Here is a 17,296-nt window from a genome sequence, read left to right as displayed (position 1 = left end):
TTATTCTTCAGGATGTATCTTTTGTTGTCTAATTGTTTGAACTATTAGAGAAGGCTTAACCACATTTGTTACTTTTGTCCTGTTTCTTTCTCTTCTGCCTTCCCAAGCTCCCGCCTCCCCCCCACCTTATATCCCTGGAAATGACAAGTCCTGGAGCTGCTACCCTCACCGTTAGGTTGTAAGCAGGTCTGGATTTGCTTCTTTCATTCTTTTTCTGGAATCACATTTATAATCGTCTCCCTTGCCCACTTCCCTACCTCACCAGTAGAGTTTACAAAAAGCTTTGCCAAATTAGTCCTGTTGGAAATATCCTTAAGACAGATATTACAGGAATTATTTCCATTTTCTAGATGAGCGAAGTGGAGCTAAACTGAAGGCAAATGCACATAAAAGAACAGAAGGAAGGTTCGAAAGAAGCCCAGGCAAGCACGATAGCTTTGAAAAGTGCAGGCTGTATTTAGATTTTAAGAAGAAAGCTATACATAACGGAGACGTTCGGTGCAACCTTCTTTTTCTGTTTTACTCTGTATACGGAAATGCCCATTTTATTTCGTGCTTGTCAAGATCAGAATAAAGGCACATTTAAAACAACTTCATGTGGGGTCAGGGGAACCGTTTTGCTTCGTCTGTTGTACGAGATTGGAAGCCTGACGGAAATGCCGATTTCTTGAAACTCAAGAGAAACTTAAGCTCCAGAACTCCAAAACGTTAGTGGCCCGTACGGGGATCGAACCCGCGACCTTGGCGTTATTAGCACCACGCTCTAACCAACTGAGCTAACCGGCCTCCATGTATGCGAGGTTGAAAGTTAAATATAAAGAGGACTAACACATGTCTGACCCAACAAGCATAACTGTGTTTTCATTCTCGATAGAATCTGAGCACACCTAGGGGAACACTTTGGGACTTGTCCCCTCCAGGCACGGCTCAGCACAGCACGGTTCCAAGAAGCGCCTCTGAAAACGGAAGTTCTCCTGCTTACATTCCAGCTACTTTCCAGACTCGTCCCGGCCCTGACTTAGGGCAACAGCCAACTTGCTCTCGAAACCGAATCGCCCCATTCCACACCCACCTCTTAAGCTTCCAACAGCGTCGCCCCCCATGCACACTTGCACAAAATACCACACCGATCTTCAGCCCGCTGATCTTCGCCCAGAGGCCAGCTCTCCTGGGCACCCGGCACCCCACCCCCACCGGTCTCACACCTTCTCTTGTCAGTCCAGAGTATTCGAAGTCAGTCCCATGACCCCCGCTGCCGAGCTCAAGCAGCCCCAGGTCTCTCTAGCCCCGCTGGGGAGACCTGGGAGATGTGGGAGAGCACAGATTTTAGAGGAGAGGTGACGGTGAAAAGAGAGAGAAAGAGAGAGAGAGAGAAAGAGAGAGAGAGAGAGAGAGAGAGAGAGAGAGAGAGAGAGAGAGAACCACATATGTCCTGACACTAGGTCACTAGGTTTGTGACCCTGGGCCAGTCATTTAACTTGTTTACACTTGGAGCAAAGGCTGCACTGAATGATAACCAATAGGTCAATGAGTCCAGAGAACCCGTTTCAGCTACTGTATACAGGAGCAGAATACAAAAGCAGGACGGGAACAGTGGAATTTTGCAGAGACACGTGGGAAGATAATGAATAGATGAATGAATAGCAGAGATGGAACAAATTAAATTTGGACCTTATCAGCTTTGGAAGGTTGGAAGAACCACCAGAGTCCATAACAATCTTGAGTTAGTGCAGAGCTTGACTTAGCCCAGCAATAAATCAATCCAACATCCAAGACATGAGCGACTGAGGGACTGCATAGGTCCCGCTCAGAAACGGACTTGGAGGTGGAATGTTTTGTAAACATCACTTTAAAATTAGGTCCATTATTCCAAGGCCCACGTTGGGAAAACTGTGTCTTGGCTTGAGGGAATTTGGGGTTATTTTTTTTCCCTGATATACATTTAGTAAATATCCCTTTGTAAAAACTAGTTGGGGGCAGAAGTGGTAATGGATAGAGCACCAACCCTGGTATCAGGAAGACCTGAATTAAAATTCCACTTGACGATTACTAGCTGTGTGACCCTGGGCAAGTCACTTGACCTAGATTGCCTTACCCCCCCCCCCAAAAAAAAGTAAAAACTAGTTGATGTAAATTGGTTAATGAAATTGGAGAGATATTAACTGGTGAACGATCCTGGAGAAAACACACCAGAATGGAAACTTGTAAGTGATAATGTCAGACCACTCCTCAGAGTTAGGAGAAGTTCAGGAGATGATATACCAGTGCAAATGGGGTTAGAAGAGTGAGCACCAGAGACTATGAATATGTAGGTGCTCCTCTGATGTAAATCTTGAGCCTTTTACACCTAGACTGCTGGAAAGATTCTTATTATTAGATTCTCTAGCTTTCAAGAATGACTTAGAGAAAAAAAAACACGACTTGTTCATTTCCCCACCTGTTGCACTTAAATTACAATTTACAGTCAGTTTTCCATGTGTTTCCTTACAAGTCTAACCAATCCAATCCAATCCACATCTATTAAGCACCTACTATGTGCCAGTCTCTGTGATAAGTACTTCTGATCTCTTTGGGATACAACCCTAGAAGTGGTATTGTTGGGTCAAAGGGTATGCAATTATTTATAACGCTTTGGCCATAGTTCCAGATTGCTCTCCAGAATGGTTGGATCAATTCACAACTCTACCAACAATGCATTAGTGTTCCAATTTTTCCACATCCTCTCCAGCATTTATCATTTTCCTGTTTTGTTATCTTAGCCAATCTGGCCAGTGAGATCCACTACTCTATTTCTTAGCCAGTACCAGATAGTGTACGAACATATTTGTAGCAATTCTTTTGTAAACCAAATTGGTGCTTATCAACTGAAGAATGGATGAATAAATTACAAAATTATGAATATAGTGGACAAGGTAGCTAAGTGGTGCGAAGGATAGAGTATTATGCCTAAAATAAGGAAAATCTGAATGAAAATTGACCCTCAGATACTTACTACCACCTGTGTGATCTCAGGCAAGTCATTTAATGTTTGTTTGTCTCAGTTTCCTCAATTGTAAAATGGGGATAATAGTAGCACCTATTTCCCAGGGCTTTGGTGAAGATCAAAAGAGGTAATATTTGTAAAGTGTCTGCCACATAGTAGCTATTATTATTATTATTATTGTGCTATTAGACTATATTTAACTATTTATACTATATTATTAGCATTATACTAATAAAGATTTTGAAAGAAATGATCTCAAGGAAACCCAGAAAGATTTCTATGAATTGATGCAAAGCAAAGTGAGCAAAAACCAGGAGAACCATTTATACAATAAACAATAACATTGTACAAACTGACAACTTTGAAAGACTTGAGAATTCCTGTCAACAAAATGATCGGTCATGATTCCACAGAACTGATGATGAAACTACCTACACCTCTTGACTTAGAAATGGTGGACTGACATGCAAAATGAGATACATATTTTTGGAAATGGTCAGTATGGTATTTGTTTTGCTGGACTATACTTATTTGTTACAATGCTTTTGGTTATTTTTTTCCCCCTCTTTTTCCTGTGGTGGTGGAGGGGAAGGGAGATTTGAAATGGAAAGGAACAAAATATTTGATAATCAGATGTTTCTTGCAAAAAAAAAAAAAGGAACACTTATAGTAAAAAATAAGTAGATAACCAGGGAGGTAGATAGATAGACAGATAGATACATACATACATATATACACACATACATACATACATACAATTAGAAAGTAGTACTAGAGCACTTTCAGTTTTACAATTCCAGGTCCCCCCCCCCCCCAGTTCTAAGTGTATGATCCTATAGTTTTTGCCTGAATATACATCAAAGAGTATTTTCTTTAATAGGGAAATTGAAAGACACCAAGCAGCCAGCAGTGAACATCATGAAAAATTAAATTAATTACATTTAAAAAAAAAGAAATGATTAATTTTGGAGTCAGCTGTCTGTCTGCAGACTTGTTAGCTGTCAACTGAAATGGGTCCTGACTCCAGAAAGCAGTTGCAACTGTGTGCAAGTGTGAGAAGGTTTTGTTTTTCTGGCACTTCCTGACTCCGTGACAGGAAGACACCTGAGAGCTTATCCTTAGCCACGGAAAGAACCGTCTGAGACAACATTAATATACAATTTAAACTATCAGATTGAAATTTCTTTATAGTACTTATGTCAAGACGTAGAAAGTAACGTCCGAGGCGGCCGGTTAGCTCAGTTGGTTAGAGCGTGGTGCTAATAACGCCAAGGTCGCGGGTTCGATCCCCGTACGGGCCACTTAGTTTTAAAACCCATCCATACAACTCATTTGAAAAATGCTTTGTCTTCACAATACCCCACTTTATTTGAGCTCGCATTTCGCATGGACTAGCTTTGTTACTGTGGGAAATTAGGGATGCAATCCTTTCTCCCCTTTACTCCTCTGGAATATTGGACTCATTTCTTATTTTACTTACGGTGCAGTAGAGAACAGAATGGTATCATTTGAGCAAACCTTTAGGGGAACAATGACAAATTTAGTAAGAACTTTCTAATAGTCATAGCTAATCAAATACAGTAGTGGGTGACGACTCTTCTGGTAATTTGGAGAGAGGCTTCTGGTTCAAGTAGAGGTGAGTTAGATTATCTAGTCTCTTGTAATCACTTTCAATTCAGAATCACTGATTGTGAGTCAGTGTCGTGGGGGAGAAAGGGTAGGAAAAGAAAACTTTATCAGAAAGATACAGTTATATTTGTATTCAAATTTCCCCCTTTGCATGGTGTCCTGAAGTCAGGATGAAGTTGAAATCAAGATAAAGCTTTTGATCCCAGTTGTGCATTTCATTTTCCCCAGCTGTAAAATGGGAATAGTAATAGCACCTATCTCCCAGGTCTTTTGTGAGAATCGAGCAAGGAAACATGTTTAAAGTAAGATAGATGACACTTTTGTTGCTTGGTGGAATCTGACTTTTCCTGAGAACATTTGGAGTTGGCAAAGGTAATGGAGTGGTTTGTTTCTCACTCATTTTACAGATAAGGAAACTGAGGCAAACAAGGTTAAATGACTTGCCCAGGGTCACACAGATAATAAGCGTCTGAGATTGGGCACGCTCTCCACTCCATTACCCCTTCTTGACACATAGTAGAACCTTTCTAAATAAATGCTTCTTTCCTTTTCTAGTGACTATCCTTGATTCTTCATAATAGGCCACCATGCCTCAGTTGTAGTCTCCTCAGTCTGCTCCTTTGGGTCTCTTTTCCACTTGCAAAATTCTTCCTGGAATCTCAGTTTTGGGGAAGGATCTTTGCTAGCCATCCCTCATGTTCTGTACTTAGTTGCCATGCCCCTATACAGCATCATCCTTTTTCTCTTCTCTTTTACAGTTCCCCTTTTATAAGTTGTCTTCCCTTATTAGAATGTAAGAAGGGCAGTGACTTTTCTTTTTTGCTTTTATTCATGTCACTAGAGATTAGCAAAGTAACTGGCACATAGGAAGCTCTCAATAAATGCTTGATTCCCTGGCTGAGTCTACAATAGGTGTCCCTTGAGAGTGACTCAGACTATAGACAAGAGTGACTGATGTGGCCAGAGTGTCTGAAATACTTGCTTGTGCATTGGCTCTGGAAAGTTCCCAGAAGGCGTAGTAGCCAAAGCCAGATTTCAGTTTCTCCTGACTTGCCTAGATTTGAAGTTGACAACTATATGATTGGGGAAGGATGGACAAATCCCTGTTTTTAGACTTTTCCCTATGCCAAGTTATTTGAGGGGTTGAGAAACCCTTGGTCTTTCTCACACTGGAAGCCAGAATCACTTATTGGCAGGAATTGAGAGACGTGTGGGGGTTTTCCTGAAATAATAAGAATAGGAGGTGGGTGAGGTTGTGGATGAGAATAGAGGGATGGAAGGAGAAGAAAGAGGTGGCTCATGAAGGTGCATCAAAGAAAGACTGGAAAGAAGAATGGATTTCCAGGTCTGCTCACAACAGTGGTTGGTGGGACTTGGGGGTGGCAGCCAGAAATATTTTGGAACCATTCACCCACTAGAGGGATCCGATTGTTAAAAGTTCAGTGTGAGTATTTACATCTAGGAAATCATCAAATGCTAGAAATTAGCACTTGATATTTTTTGTTTTACTGATTGTCTAGACAAGAAAGTGTTGGAAAAAATGTTAATAATGCAGGTTAGGTTTAAAAGTGTGTCTTGCATAAATCCCTGCCCCCCATTGTTAAATATTTATCAGCACAGCAAGAACTATGTCATTTCTCTTTCTTCATCATCAATGCTAATTGAGCAATTTTTTCCCCCAAAGGAGAGTAGCTAGGCATACACAAAGGAGCAGGAGAAAGCATCCATAGAAGGCCTTCCAGTCTATTTGGGTTTGGAGGGGGCAGGACATTTTCCTAAAATGACAAATAACAATAGGAAGGAGTACTATCTCGAAGGATAAAGAGATTTCTGCTTCTCTGCTGGACCCACCAGTTTCATAACCTGGAAAACTCTGGCCTAAGGCAGGGAGATTTGGAGCAAGTCCATGGCTGGGAAGTCTCAGCCAGCACCCTTCCGTGAGTATCAGGGATGGGGTGACCATGCAGAGTAACGGATGGTGCTCTGCTATACATGTGTTCTTGAAATTGGCTGAAGAAGAAGCTTCAGAGAAAACCGTCTAAGAATCGGAAGATTGACGTGGAGAGGAGAGCGGAACAGAGTGAACATTTCACTGGCAAAAAAGAGCTAAACGAAGGAAACTTTTTGTGTCTGTGTGTCTCAGACAGAGTCTCTACAGAAGAGTTAGAAATATGGGACTTTTGCTCACTGGCGATGTCTCAAGTGTTGGCAAGACAGTAAGAATACAGTGTTCAATATTCCTACAATATTTACAACTCCCACAGTTATATTTATATACAAATATATACATTTCTCACGGAAGTGAATTTTTCATGGGGAAATAGTCCTCCCTATGCAGCTGGTTTCCGTAGTGTAGTGGTTATCACGTTCGCCTCACATGGCAAAAGGTCCCCGATTCGAAACCGAACGGAAACACGAGGTTTTTATCCCTTGTCCAATTCCCCTATAGCGCCACTGCACCTTCCCTAGGCAAAAATTGCAAAGAAACAACGTCTTGTTGGAGGTTGGCAATGCATTCCTGTATGGAAAGCTTGTCTGCTTCCTTTGTCACTCATGCTGTCAGGGTTGCTATCAAAATGTACGTTAGTATCTTTTCTCTCAGAAGCTGAAAGATAGAGATAAATGTCAGTGAGTGTATGTTGCTGCTTGTCCTTCCTTTTTCGAAGAGGACCAGTGACATTGTGGGTGATGACTTTCTCGTTAATTGGGTTTAAGTGAGGCAGAATTGAGTAAAATCATCAACCTCACTCTCTCTTCGTCATGGACGTCAGTCCACTGACAAGACAAAATTCAAGACGAATGTTGAGGGCCCGGGATGCAGTTAACGACCTTGGCGTCTTCGATGTCTAACCAAGCTCTAAGCGTTCCACAGCGCTTGTTTCAGCTGCATTCACGGCCCTTGGAACAAATTGGAACAAATCGGTCCATTCCACCGGAGGAAGTCTTCACATGTTTGGGGTAGACATCGCTCTAAACCACCAACAGGTCTGAGACCCCGCAGTTACCTTCAACCTGGTTTAGCCTGTCTGCCGAGATCGTTATATGGGGTGTGGCCACTGCACAGGCTACCGTTTCTTAGAGCCATAGATGAGAGTTGGGTGACTGGTGCATACCAAAGGTAGATGAGCAGCCCTGAATAGGGATCGGCAAACCCTCACACCAGAGGTGTTAGTCTTCTTTGAACACCCCAGTTGTGAGAGGAATAGGATACACACACACAGAAACACATATATCTATACACTTGTGTATTAGATGATGCATAACCTACCAGACCCAAGGGGAAACTACCATGCCCATCTTTGTATTGAAGGAGTTTGCCCCATTTTTCTGGTGGGATGGGAAGATGAACTAATTGCAACAAACGTTTGCCTCCCATATCTTGACCCAGATTCCTCAAGACTTGGTCTATTGTTTTAAAAAAATATTTTTTAAAATTGTTCACATATAATATTTAATAACCAGATCCCAGTTTCAGTTTGTATTTTATTTTTAACACCTCTGCTGATGGTGCTGCCAGAGTAAGGATAGTTAGCTATCTCTTACCCTTCTTAGTGTTTTATGTGGTGCCCTGGAATGTATATTTTATATATTTATATATTTATAATTTATAATGGTATATATTTCAAATCCTCTCAGCTGGAGTCCCCATTCCATTGTGTTCTCCCTACTATCAATCACCCAGTGGCAGTTGTATCTCCCTTGTATCATCAATACATTCAGTGATTACCATAGTAGTATCATGTAATTAATTAGTTAATTAATGTCAGTTACCTTTTACAAAGGGATACTCACAGAAAAGATGGAGTAAGAACAGACATATGCATCACCCAACACCAGGAAGCACATTCTCCCGTATACCTCCTCAGTCCCCGGGAAAACCGGACTCAGACTTTGCTGAGATGCTACAAAACATTGGTCTCCGCCAAGTTTACTCCCATATCATAAGTGGCTTAGTCCATGGACAAAGTCACTTCTTTGCTTCTGGAAGCCAGTAGTTTTACTGTTGATTCACTGGCGGACTGGATCAGGCTTTCCTCTTCAAGGGACTTGACATGACACCTTCCTGACCTTTCCAAGGTCGCACAGTCACGGTTTAATTCTTCAATCTCCAATATTCCGCCCAATGCAGAAAAGAATATATATCACATGTTTAATATGATTGTATATGTATAGCCTATGTCAGATTGTCTGCAGTCTTTCGAAGGACAGAGGGGAGTGGAAAGAGAAAAAAAATTGAAACTCAAAATCTTATAAAAGTGAACGCTGAAAACTATCTTCATATGTATTTTGAAAAAATAAAATATTATTAAGTGGGGTGGAGGTAGAATAGATACCACAGGAAAAGAAGTAATACTAGGATCCTGTTGTTCATGGCTTCATGTGGAGCTGGGTAGTGAGAGTAGACTGCTGTGGTCTTCCTACTTGGCTTACAGCAGCAATTGTTTCCTTGTTAAAATGAAGCCAGACAAGAAAGATGAGAGATGAGATGGAGACAGGGAGAGAGCAAGAGACCCACAGAGAGATACAGAGCGAAAAAGACACATAAAGAGACAGAGGCTGACACACAGAGACAGAGAAACATTGTCTGTCTCTGTCCTTGTACCCTTTGTTTCCACCATAAACCCGAGCTCCTCCCGCCCTTCCCCCCTCTGCTCAAAAGTCACAGACACATTGCTCTCCAATCTCGAGGTCACTTCTCTAAAGTCTGTCTTCTCACCCATTTCCCAGCTTTCCCAATAGATTTTCCTTTGATTTCGGAAGTTGGCTGTGATTAAGGCCCGGTGACTGGCAATTCAATCAAAATGGAAGTGGGCTTCTCTCCTGGGGGTCCGTGGGTGAGAAAGAAATGCTAAAGAGGTGAAACCAACATCGAAAAAGGAAGGGAAGAGTTGGTTCTGAAGTGTTGCCCAGTTAGTCTCCTGCTCATCCATCCTCGCTCTGCTAGGAGCCTGTCTGGCTTCTGGCGTTCTGCCTCGCGGTCTTCTGGGTAATCAGTCAAAACCCTAATTACCCCCAGCTTGGCCGGAGTGTGCCCAGTCTGGTAGACCTCGGCGGTGGAGGTGATTTTCCTGGCTGGGAGTACTCAGAAGCAGGAGGGTGGAGAGGTAGTGTGCGTGCGCGTCTGTGTGTTTGTGTGTGCGCTTGTGTGCCCAGGAGAGGTGGTCTGTTGGTGAGAGCGTGAGTAGGCGGCTGGACATTGGTGTTGTGCTGTGTGCGGGTGTACATGGAGAGGCGACGCTGTTTGGAAGCACTTGAGATGGGTGTGGAATGGGGGTGATTCAGCTTCAAGCCCAATTTGGCTGTTCCTTTAAGGCAAGTCACGGACCGAGACTGGAAAGCAGCTGTAAACCCGCTACAAAAGATAAGTAAACAGTAAGAGCGAGAAACTTCGGGTCTCGGAGACATCTTTTGGAGCTCTCGGAACAAAGTTCTGTTCAAGCAGCCAGTGGAGAGGGAAAGCAGAAATCCGATGTTACTTTCTCAAATTTATCCAAGCTTCGTAAGAACTAGGAATTTGTATCATAAACATCCAGCCAAAATGTTTTTCCTTTTAATAAATTCTTAAGTGGATTTTTTTTTCCTATGGCGGCCGCTTAGCTCAGTTAGTTAAAACGTTATGTTCATAATGCCAAGGTCTCGGGTTCGATCCCCGTACGGGCCAACACAGCAACCCGTTTGGGCAGGCTTTACATGCCAAGTTTACATGGCATTACTGAGGGTCCTCATTAACCGTAGTGTCATATAGTAATATAGATATTGTCTTGTTACGTGTAAAGCCTAAACAATGTCTACATTACCAAAGGATCTGAAATCGTGCTTTTGAGAGCCGTTGAAAGAAATCAGTCTGCAATGCACAGAGAAGTGTGTTTTTGATCATATGCATTTCAACAATTTTATCAGTGCCTTGGATAATGGCACAAATATGCTTATCATATTTCCAGGTGATAGCCAAAATATATTTACCATGCTAAGCACTAGGGATAGGAAGAAAAAAAAAAACCCTGCCTTCAAGTTTACATTCCAACATGTAAATAGATGAGTACATGATATATAGAGAACAGATGGAAGATCATCTCAGAGTGGAAGGCAATTAGGACCTGAGGACACAAGGAAAAGCGTCATACGGGACAGAGGGATTTGAACTTAGTCTGGAAGAAAGCCAGATAAACCAAACCGCAGAGATGAAGAAGAAGTCATTTCAGGTATAGGATTCATTCAGTTCAGGGGACCACAGAATACGTAGAATGGCCAGTTTGAGTAACAGTAAGAAAGCCAGTGGAGGTCACTAAATGTGAACTTTAAATGTCAGATATAGGGACTTAGATTTTATCTTGGAGGTTAACAGGATCTGCTGGAGTTGATTGGACAGGAAGATGACATGGTTAGACCAGAACTTTAGGAAAATCACTTCCGCAGTTGAGTGGAGGAGGGCTGGAATTGGGGAGAGAATTGAGGCATGTGAATTAATTACATAGTGATTGCAACTGTGCAGGTGAGAGGTGAGGAAGATTTGTCAGCTTGTGTGAGTGGAGGGAAGACAGAGGACTTCTGTGAGAGGAGAGGAATAGACATGATGAGATTTGGCATCATATTGGATACGTGAAGTTAATTAGGGTGAAGAGTTAAGGCTAACACCAGGTTGAGAGCCTGGGAGACTCGGAGGATAACAGTTCCCAAAACCATAACAAGGAAGTCTGAAAGAAGATAAAGGTTTTTGGGAAAAAATCATGAATTCTATTTTCACACGCTGAGTTGGAGATGCCAGGAAACAACTTAAATGACCAAGGAAAAATTCAGAAGACTAATAGGGGAAATAAGGATAGGAATGGAGGGCAGTCAGATTCTGCAGCTATCTGAATTGTTAAGTACCTTGGTGGAAGAAGTGTGGTAAGGAATCGTTGAGGCATCTCACTACCAAGCTGGAAGCTGAAACCTCAGATATCTACTACTCCATAGTGCCTCGTTGTTCCCCACCCTCAAGTATCTCAACCATTTCAAAATGACTCCACCCTACAGCACTTCACTAGTCTCACATAGGGCATATTTGCTCACTCCATTCTATTCTCACACTGTCAGGTTAATTTCTCAGAGAAGGATCATTACCACATGGCTACACTCAAACTCTCCCAGGGTCCTAAGAGTAACCTTATTTTGGGGGAGCGCACTCCCCCTACCACTTCAGCTTGGGAGCCCCCACTCCTGTCTTTTCATTTGTACAAAATTAGTCACTCACAGTAATGATGCTTTTGGATCTTAAATATATTTACCTAAAAAACCAATAATATCACAAGTACTTCTATATTAAATACAGGAACAATAAATATCATCTGCATATAAACAGGATCACTTATCCCACCAATGTACTCATCATCTATTTGTGTGTGGGGAGGGGGCTTAGTATACACAGAAATGTGCCAAGAAAGCACAGGAATTAGGAAAACCTATGTGCTAGGATGTAACTAAAAAGTCTAGGACAAACACCCCTCCTCTCCCCCCCAGTGTTATCTTTCTGTCTCAGGAATAGTTCATAAAATTCCTTGATGAACACAGCCTTTATGTTGAACAGATAGTTCCACTGCTAAGCTGAGATGATCCATTCTGTGCTCATCTAATACTTCGATGGACATGATAGCCTCAGCCAAACTGGTCAATATGCTAAGTGACTTCTCTGCTTTCAAATTCCTCCCCTGACTTGAACTTATTTCTCAACAGCAACTGAGAAAATCCATCACTCCCAGCTTCAAACTTAACTGATGCAATTATGAAATCTGTCCTTTCACCTCTCTCTCTTCCCTCTTTCTGGGTGCAAACTCTGGGCCCTTTCTCAGAATGGTCCAACTTTAGTTCATGATGAGTAATCAAATTCTCATTTTCTCTCTATGATTAAATAGTCATTTGTCCCATTATTATAAAACAGCTATTAATGACATCCATATCACTCTTGCATACTACAGCTTGTCACAGTAAAAAAAAAAAATAGTAACTTTTCTTAGAACTCTAATCATATGAAAAGTCAATAACTTAAAGGGACATTAACCCACCTTAGGGAAGCAGCAGGAGGAAGGAGTGGAAGTGAGGTGTATAGAGTGGTCTATGCACTTTCCTCTTCCCCCCAACTTGTTCCAAACAGCAAGAGGATGAGCATGGTGGCTTTGTATAGTCCCCCAGCATTACCTGCTGTTTCCCTACCCTCAAACATCTCTAACTACTTCTGCCTCTTTTTTTATCCCTAGTATTTAGCACAGTGCCTGGCACATAGTAGATGCTTAACAAATATTTATTGATTCATCACTTCTGTTGCTCCTCTCCCCCACACTATTGTGTGTATGGAGGGAGAGACCATCGTGGGCAAGCATCTCTTTGACTTGTTAAACTTTGTGTTCTCTGCTTTCACTACTTTTTTTTTTTTGTCTTAGTAGAGGATGCTGGCCCTCTGACAATTCCTGTCTAGGTCTGGCCCTCACCTACCATAAATTTGAAGACAGTATTTGGGGTTTCCTGTGCAAGACAGGAATGGTGGCAGTAGAGAGAAGAGACTGAAGAGTGGGGAAAGGTGTCAGACTTCCTCTTCCATTTAGCTGCTTTACAGGTCAAATGTGACCTACATAGAACCTAGTTATCAAGAAAAATTAGTTAAAATAATGTAAATGTCAGGTGATCTTAATGGGTGAACTCTTCTATGTACCAGGTCCTATGCTAAGCAATGGGGATACTAATATGAAAAAAGTTCCTATCCTCAAGGAGCTCCTATTCTAATGGAGGTGGAGACTATAACCAAGAAGAAAAGCAAGGGCTGGGAGAGTGCTGTGGCAGGGACATGGTATTAACAGAGTGAAAACCAAGCAGAGCAGCTGGTGGGAAATATAGACTAGGTCGGAGATTCTGAGTTTTTGATAAAGGGAGGCCTTGGGAAGAGTTTTTGCTCTGGCTTGCAGACCTCCAAATCAGAGAGAAGAGGCAATGGAGGCCACTTAGGAGGTATTGAATACCAAAGCTGAAGCAATCCCCAGGATGATAACATTTCTGCGGATGAGCTTTTCCTGGGGGAAGCATGATACCATTGAAACCAAGCAGAGCAGTTGGTGGGAGATAAAGCAGGAGACAACCACCAGTAGGAAGATACTGAATTTGAGGAGGCTAAGAAACCCAAGTGAGGCCCTGACTTACCAACAGAGCTGGACTTGTGAATATCACAGACAGACACTTCAGATATGAAAGTAAATACCTTTTCAGCACTTCCTCTAAAATTGTCTTTTCTTCCCCCAAAGAATATACCAGATGTGATGGGTTACTACTGCAGGTTTTAAGGATTTCTTCATAACTCTGTTTACAAGCATTTTGTGTGTAATAAGATATTTATGAAGAACTATGTCCACTGGGATATAGGCATTCATTAGTTTATCTATTTGAGTTTCTAGACTGCCTTACAACTGTGACTGATAGCCTCAATTCACTCTGAAAGGAGAAGTCAGACCCTAGAGAGCAAACGTGGATCAAGGGTGAGACCCAGAAGTGAACAGTCAGGTGTGGATGTGGGAGTCACACGAAACTAAATGAAATAGAGTCACACTGAGAGACAGACCCTTTGGACTGGAGGACCTTGTCAAGGGACTGCCAGCAAGCAGTGCAGCTTCCAACCCATGTTTTCATTGCTAGCACTATAAGAATTGGTAAGGAAGTAAAAGCTGAGATGACTTAAAAAAATAAATAAAGAAGAGTGAAATTGAACTACGAAGAAGTCACAGAGAATCATTATCAAGTATCTAGGGCATTAGACATTATCTAAGTACCCAGGAGTTTTCCACTCTCCTTTTCTCTCAGGAGAAAAATAATGTTTCACAATCCCTGTTTTTTAAGAGTTCGTTTTGCTTTCTGTTTCAAAGTATCTCTGAGATAGTGATTATCCACTGAATTGTGCAACTGTTTTTGTTTGAACAAGGAGGGAGAGGTAATAAGGAGGAAAATATGAAGAGTGGAGGGGGTAGGAGAGATGGAGAGAAAGGGAGAAGCAGAGAGACAGACACACACACACACAGACAAGGAGAGACAGAGAGATTAAATTTATTTAACTCTTGGGACCTTCCTGACACCGCAGGGAAGTCGAGTAGTCCAATGCAGATCTGCATCTGCAGGGAAGATTGTGTGGTCAGAAAGAGTTAAAGTGATCTGCCCAGGTGCACGCAGGTGGTGTGATTCAAAGGCTGGACTTGAGGATTCCAATAATCCATATCTCTATCCCTCCTGGGGTTGTGTTTTCTTCTCCGTCGGTCACCGAGGCACTGACCGGGCGTGTCCCCTGGCTGTGTGGACTGAGCCAGAGTGCCAAACTTTGACCAGGAGCTCAGCTCTGAAACTACTACTCAGCTGTGTGCGGACATAGACTCATATTTGTGTATTTGGGCTTAGGTCAGTGAGCTTGTGTCCCTTTTCTGCCATTTCCTTCTAGTTTCACGTGCAACATGAATGTGTCTTTGGTCGTTCCTCTCGAAGTCTGTGATTGTACCTATGGACCAGAGTGTGTGTCTGGCCTGCGTTTCAGGTTGCTATGGCAACGCCCATACGCTCCAGGAGAGTACTGGTGGTCTGAGAACAGTGGCCGAGCTCCTTTCCTGCGAGACGTTTCCTACAGCCGATCGGGCCGTGTGGCTCTCATCCACTGAGGCTCCGGACAGGGGACACTTTTCCTGGTGGCCAAGGGACTTTTGTATAATAAGATGGGGTTCTCCAGACATTTCCCTTTGCTTTCCAAAGGATATCCCTAATCTTAACTCTTTTTCTTTCAACTTTGACGTACAACTGGCAACCCTGTGGACTCATATTAACTCAGTGGAAAATGTCTTTAAAACCCATTTGGTAAAACCTGGCTTTAAAACAGTAGAAAAGGGTTCTGCTTCAGATTTATGTGCCTTCGTTCGGCTTTTTGTAGCTTAGGAAGCTCCAGTGGCGCAATCGGTTAGCGCGCGGTACTTATATGACAGTACAAAGGCGAGTAATGCCGAGGTTGTGAGTTCGATCCTCACCTGGAGCAGGCGTTTTTTCTCGTGCTTAAAAAAACTAGTCACTTTGAAAACCTGCTGGGATTTTTACTTCAGAATAAAAATAAAGGGTGAGTGGTGGGTCATAGATTGGTGATAGGCTGTTCATTTTTTGTAGTTTACTGTTTTGGGTTGGGAAGGATCTTTTACAAACAGCAAAATTAAGACATTAACCTATTAGAACTTTGTAAAATGGTATTGGCTTGTTAAATTGTATCACTATGTATTTGGAGCTATGAAAGAATATGAATTATCAATTACCAACTGGGCCACATGGACCTTTCCTAAGATTCTTTAGTGCAAGTATTTGAGAAGGCATTCAAAAAGAGGTGTCCTAGTCACTGAAGAGCTTTCTAGGATTTGGAACTATGGATTTTGTCAAACACATTTGAGTAGATTTGCTGGAGACAGCAAATATCAGACCTGGTGGAAGAATGAAAGAGAGAGATAATTGAATAAATCAATAATCACCCACTTGTAAGTGAGAAGATACTCATTCTCAGTCATATGCTTTAGACTGTGTGAAGAATCTTTAAAGGTCATTGGATTCTGTGTAATGACTCTAGGCAGGTTTGCATTTGGATGAGGGCTTTTGTAATGCCCCCTGTATTCCCACATAAGAGCACAGAGTTAGCTGGAACTGGGGAGTTCCAGTCAATGGCATGCTAGGGAAGAGAGAGAGAGTGCTTCGAACAAATCCCCAAAGAGGAACTTCCTAGGGTTGGTGGCAGGAGAGGGAAAAGGGGCTTTGACTTTCCCCTCACTCTTTGTGTTGGAGGAAGATCTTCAAAGGATCCAGAGGATGTTGCACTTTCCATCATTCCCTTCATGTCCTAGTGGCATCTCTGGTTTGGTTGACAGGTGGTTCTGGAGGCAAGGACACACTATACACAGATTCACAACTATATAAAGAGCTCAGCAAAGAACCTTCAACTTGTTTAAAGGGAACTTTTTGGGCACCTCATGAATAGGAGAAAAGGACTTCTAACAATCTGGAACTGGGTCATCCCTTTGCCACATATGCTTTCTAGGTTTTAAGGCTTCTTTTCTCTGGACTCTGTACTATAATAAGACTGTCAGAGACTTTTGTATCTACTGTTCTAATTGTACTATCTTAGTAAATACTCCTTTAGAAAAACAATTTTGTCTGACTGACCAAATTAATTTGTAGCTGAAAATCTTGGGTGGGAAAGAAAGGAGCACACCAGTGGGGTCTTGGGCCAAAGGCATTCCATAATCACTGTTAACTCCTCAGGGGAAACTCTAGAAGTCTTAGAGGGAGATATAACCTTGCTCTGGGACCCAAGACTACTCTGTTCGAACTGGGATGAGTGTAGCATTTATTCAGTACTTACGATATGTCAGGAAGTGTGCTAAACACTTTGGGATAAAAATACAATCAAGCAAGATAGTTCTTTTCCTCAACAGTTTAACAGGGGAAGAAAACACATAAAGGAGCTGGAAAAAAAAAAGGTGTTGGTGAAGAAATAGCCAGAAAGAAGTAAACAAGCTTCTAGCCATCTATCATTGTGACATTCCCACCTAAATCCATGCAACTGGCAGTTAAAGCACAATATGAGTCCAGTATTAATATGCGCTAGAAACAAAGGAGAAGTCTGATTGAAGACCTATGAACTGACGCAAAATG

At 42.1% G+C, this 17,296-nt stretch overlaps 3 non-coding genes across 3 annotated transcripts; 2 read left to right on the top strand and 1 right to left on the bottom strand.

Annotated features, from left to right (window-relative positions):
- Positions 1-712: 712 nt before the first annotated feature.
- On the bottom strand, positions 713-786 carry TRNAI-AAU (transfer RNA isoleucine (anticodon AAU)). Its single transcript has one exon. It is a non-coding gene; the product is annotated as a tRNA-Ile (tRNA).
- Positions 787-4,210: 3,424 nt separating this feature from the next.
- Positions 4,211-4,284, top strand: TRNAI-AAU (transfer RNA isoleucine (anticodon AAU)). The gene has a single exon. It is a non-coding gene; the product is annotated as a tRNA-Ile (tRNA).
- Positions 4,285-15,547: 11,263 nt separating this feature from the next.
- On the top strand, positions 15,548-15,641 carry TRNAI-UAU (transfer RNA isoleucine (anticodon UAU)). Its single transcript has 2 exons — positions 15,548-15,585; positions 15,606-15,641. It is a non-coding gene; the product is annotated as a tRNA-Ile (tRNA).
- The last annotated feature ends 1,655 nt before the right edge of the window (positions 15,642-17,296 follow it).

Source organism: Petaurus breviceps, unplaced genomic scaffold (assembly GCF_028583685.1).
Source record: "Petaurus breviceps papuanus isolate PSGF00001 unplaced genomic scaffold, PetGlider_PUasm1.0 186, whole genome shotgun sequence".
Lineage (NCBI taxonomy): Eukaryota > Metazoa > Chordata > Mammalia > Diprotodontia > Petauridae > Petaurus > Petaurus breviceps.
The sequence above is the reverse complement of the archived record's forward strand: the minus strand, read 5'-3'. Positions and strand labels throughout refer to the sequence as shown.